Source organism: Octopus bimaculoides, chromosome 10 (genome assembly GCF_001194135.2).
Source record: "Octopus bimaculoides isolate UCB-OBI-ISO-001 chromosome 10, ASM119413v2, whole genome shotgun sequence".
NCBI classification, from domain to species: domain Eukaryota; kingdom Metazoa; phylum Mollusca; class Cephalopoda; order Octopoda; family Octopodidae; genus Octopus; species Octopus bimaculoides.
This window is the reverse complement of record NC_068990.1, coordinates 21140779-21145957: the sequence shown is the minus strand read 5'-3', so window position 1 is coordinate 21145957 and position 5179 is coordinate 21140779.

Sequence of the window (5179 nt, the reverse complement as noted above, 5' to 3'; positions counted from 1 at the left end):
GCACAAGGCCAACAATTTCGGGGGAGTGGTAAGTCTACCACATCGACCTCAGTGTTCAGCTGGTACTTATTCTATCGATTCCGAAAGGATGAGCGGCAAACTCGATTCCCACCTCACCCCACCCCACCCCGCCAATGAAATTTGAACTTAGAACGTAAAGTCGGACGAAACACAAAGTATTTTGCCAGGTGAGGTAATGATTCTGCTAGCTCGCCACATTAACTTTTAATAATATTCAGACTACTTTGAGGGCTTCGCGATGTTCATGTTAAATCTCAGTGCCGCTCTGACTAAACAGAGCAAGATTCTACTGGTTATTCGAAATGTACAACTATGTTCCATGGGAAAGAAATAACGAGTAAAAAATAGAGTTGGATAAGGTGTTCTTAAAAGTTCCATCATCTGTTAAATTCCCAACTCTACTGTAACACATAGAACTACAGCTTCCCGTTTACTAATCCCGGATTTTCTGTTCCTCTAGTTTCAAGGTTTTTGAATGTCATTTGATTCTCATTGTCAGGTTGCATGTGAGTCATTTTGCATTTCACAGTTCATTCACCTTATGTTACTTGATGTTTATGATAGTAAGACTCTAAAGGCTTGTAATGAATAGTTCAATCTGAAGCATTAAAATGCAGGTGTTTGTGAGAACATGGGAAAATGTAACAGAACACATTAAAACATGGGTGATAGGATCTCTCGTCATGTTACATGCTTGCAGAAGAAAATGAGAAAGCTGGAGATTTTAGTTTGACAAAAGCAGAATCAGTTTGGATTTAATGTATGAAAAATATCTTTGACTGGTAATAACCGTGTATTGCCCGAACTAACAAAAGAACAACAGGCATTGGGCCGACGAGACTGTGTTGAGGTTGATTCGGATGTCCCAGTCGTCAATCAAAGGGAGAACAGAAGAAATTGTACGTTTGATACAGGGAAACAACAATGAGAAAGAGAATGATGCACATAAAAATAAAGATGGTGAACCAAAAAGTGAAGAAAGGTTTTCAATTTACAAGTATGTTCAATTGGTAAGCAACCTAAATACTAGAACTGAAAAATGAAAGTATATATCTGAGTCACAAATGAAGAGACAGTATGTGATACGAGAAACTCCTGTCAGAGAAAAGTGTAATGAACTGAAGCAACAAACTCTACAACAGTGCTACTCAAAGTGTTGGTCCGCGGACCGCTGCCGGTCCGCGAGTCATCAGCTACCGGTATGCAACGAGTTTCCAGAAAAGAAAGAAACATTATAAAATGCTGCTAAAATGTTAATTTAATATTGCATTATTTGTTTACAAAATAAATATAAGATTTTAAAAATTGTCACCTTTTATTATATTCATTATATATATCGTTTCCGATATAAATTAATATTACTAAGAAATATTACCTGTCCATGACACATTGGAAACAAGAAACTGCCAGTACGCCACATCAGATAGTTTGAAAAGCACTGCACTACAAGACATGTTACGGAGATTGATTAGAAACAGGAATACATGGCAACGTTGTAGTGATATCCGGATTTGTCCTCCTGGTATATTCTCAAGCTCCAGACATTCGAGTTGAAGTTCCAGTTGTCTCCTGAGCTGATCCAGATGTAATCCTACCAGCTATTACTCAACATTAACTTAGATTCTATATCGATACATAAATACATTTTGAAGTGGATTTTTGGGTAACGCTACGGCAAATAAATGTACGAGTTTTTCATAATTTTTGCATTATGATGTACAGATATAATTAGATATCGTTTTCTTTGCAATTTCTACAAATATACTTTTGTGATACAGTGGAAAACTACTTCGCCGTAATGAAGTCCAGTAATACCAAATTAGGTTTGTTGATTGCCTCAGTATTAATAATCTTTTCTTCTATAAGGGCCAGTCGATTACATCGACCCCCAATACTCAACTGATACTTATTTTATTGACCACAAAAGGACGAGAGGCAAAGTCGACTCAAGCGGAATAAAATTTTACATAACATATTTTCCACCACAGAGTCCAGTCCTTGTCGTAGTGTAGTGTCATGTGTACCTCACTGACTGAGCCTTAGGCCAGCGGAGTGCAAGCTCCTGGGAGGTCCTCATGTGTTGGACAGGTCAAAAGGTAGAGGCCAGATTGATATGGAACATCTTTCCAGGGGTAAAAATGGGTTTGTTTAGGGCCAATAATCCTGCCTAGAAAACAAAAAGCAAAGTTACTGAAGCATCGAAGGCCTTTCCCCAGCGAAACATAAGACACTGCAGCAAAATCCGAAATGAAGCCAACATTCTGCACTACTCGTCAGGGGTCTAATGTTGAACCCACAAGGGGGGGGGGGCGAAAGAGAAGACGCTTTAAAATAGCTGGAGCGGAATGGTGAGGTAGAGCTGAAAAAAACAGAGATCCAACAGAAGAAAAACAGAAAAGACAATCCAGAGTCGAGAACATTCAAGAAATGTCATAGATGGCCTATGCTCAATAGGGAGCAAAGAGCTTAACAATAAAATGGACTATATTCCGGGGTTGTTTGACCTTCGCTTCACAAGTTCGAAAAATCTACCACTTCGAAACTGCTTTGTGTAAAACCTGCTGGATCAATGAAATTTAACCTGTACTACGGTTTGTATGGATATCCTTTGGAGCAACGGATTCATATAACCATATCAGATAAGTGGGGTCAGGGGCTAATTTTAAATTACAAAGTAAGTGGACCCAGTTTTCAATTTTCATTCGAAGATTGGAGAATAGTGTCAGATTTATTGTAACTAAGTGACAGGATGTACCATATTGTGTGTAGTATTTGTTATAAGGGGAAATCATTTTATGAAAATATTCAGGCATTAAGGAAACACTTCTAGCGAGTTTACGCTTAGTTGAAATAATTGGTAAAGCAATAAGGAAATAATTGGTAACTCTTGTTACAAGCTATAGAGAAAGTAAAACGTAAGGATATGGATGTTGATAGGGTCAACGATGGCTAGAATAGGAAGAAAGAATTAAAATAGTTTTAGAGGCAGTGAAAGTAAAGTAATAATCTTTTCTGTTTTGGGGAAAGTGTAAGTCTATTACATCAACTCAGTGCTGCCCGCTTAGTTCTTAAAAATCGATCTCGGCGGAATTTGAACGCAGAACGTAAAGACACAACTCCACTAAGCACGTGATGTGCGTGGTCGGATGGTACTTATTTTGTTGACACCGACAGGGTGAATGGCAATATTGGATCTCGACAGAATTTGAAGTTAGAGCGTAAAGACGGACAAAATTCTGCTGAGCGTTTTGTCCGGAGTGCTTACGATTCTGCCAGCCCCACTGGCTTCGGTAGTGGAATAAGAATAGAATTCAGTGATTTTTTTTTTCTATTTGGCTGCCACGTTTTCTTTTCCCAATTTTTGCTCCAAGTGATTTCATATTTGATGTGTTGGAGTAGTTTTGTACGGTAATCATTGACATGAAATTTATTTTCGCCATAAATCAATAAATAAAGTGTTAATAGCTTTTAAAATTTGCAAATTTTGGTTAATTTTAGTCAATCGAAAACCATCAGACATGCAGGTACTTGTTTCCATAGTAACAAGGCCAAGCTGTTACAAAGATGCTTACCCACGTGGTCATTTTTTCTTATTAAATGCTTAAAACACATGAGGTATGACAATATTTCATTTGTTTAAAGCTGACAACACGTGCAGTCGTGCACAAAACGACAGCTTCCGAATCCTGTTTTCTGACTGAGTAAAAATTATCAAACTTTAAGCTTCTGTGATGTTTTCTGTCAAGTGTTTGTAGAGAATGGACACATGATTAACTTTATAACCTTTTCTAAGTTTGCCGCTACGTCCGTGAGTTAGTGTCACGTGACAGCATATTTTGCGACTAAAAAGAGAGCCGACATGGTTGAGTGAACATGTTTAGTTATAATCAAGACAGACCAATATAATCAAGACAGAGAGTGGACAGGAGTTGCTTGTATGTAGTCCAATCCTTTAAATTTAGATTGTTAGCTGTGTAGTTTCCTCATGATAAGTAGCAGAATGAATTTTGCATGTGAATAGTTATTTGTGTATGTACTCTATTAAAGTTTGGTAAGTCATTTTCTTGAGCAAGATACTTTATTTAACGTTGCTCCAGTTACTCAGCTGTAGAAATGAGTTGCGACGTCACTGGTGCCAAGCTGTATCGGCCTTTGCCTTTCCTTTGGGTGACATCGGTGACGTGGAGAGGAGAGACTGGTATGCATGGGCGGACTGCTGGTCTTCTATAAACAATCTTGCTCGGACCTATGCCTCGGAGGGTACACTTGTGTGTGATTTGATTCCGGGATAAATAAGTCGCATTTAGGAGAAAATAGGAAAATTTGAAAAAAGAGACATGCTCAGGATATTATTAAAACATTTATATCTTCTTATCTTCTACATATGTTTCGATGGATGCATTCACAATACTTCCGACAGGAAGAACTATGGTCAGCTATGCATCAATCTCATCGGGAAAGATATAAACAATAACACTCATCAAATAGACATTTTTACAGATATAGAATGCCCTAGAAAATGTGACGTATTTATATGCATATACACGCACATGTACACATTCGCAGATATGCGTGCATATGCATATAAATACGTCACATTTTCTAAGGCTTCCTATATCCGTTAAAAGGTTTATTTGATGAGTGTTTTTGTTAATATTTTTCCTGATGAGATTGGTGCTTAGGTGACCATAATTTGTCCTGCCGAACGTATTTTGAATGCATCCATCGAAACATACGTAGAAGATATGAAAATATAAATGTTTTAATAAGATCCTGAGCATTTGTCTCCTTTTCAATTCTTCCTATCTATTCGCGCGCGCGCGCGCGTGTTCATAAAAAAAAAACGGAGAAAAAAGACAAGAAAAATCAACAACGCGCAGACGTCTACATACAAAATATTAATATGAGCGAGAATAGAACAGGTGCGTAACATTGTTTTTATTAAAAACATGCTATTATGATGTCATAACAAAATGCTAACATAACACTACTCTTTCTCTCCTTTTCGGTTAAACTCTTTACATTATCCAGACGTATATAACAGCAAACGAAAATCGAAAGACAAAGTCTGTCTAATACTTCGTTGGCATTTGGCGACACACAGAGCTACAAGGAATGCTAAGTGTTGTTTAACTGTTACTCTATCTCAATTGCAAAT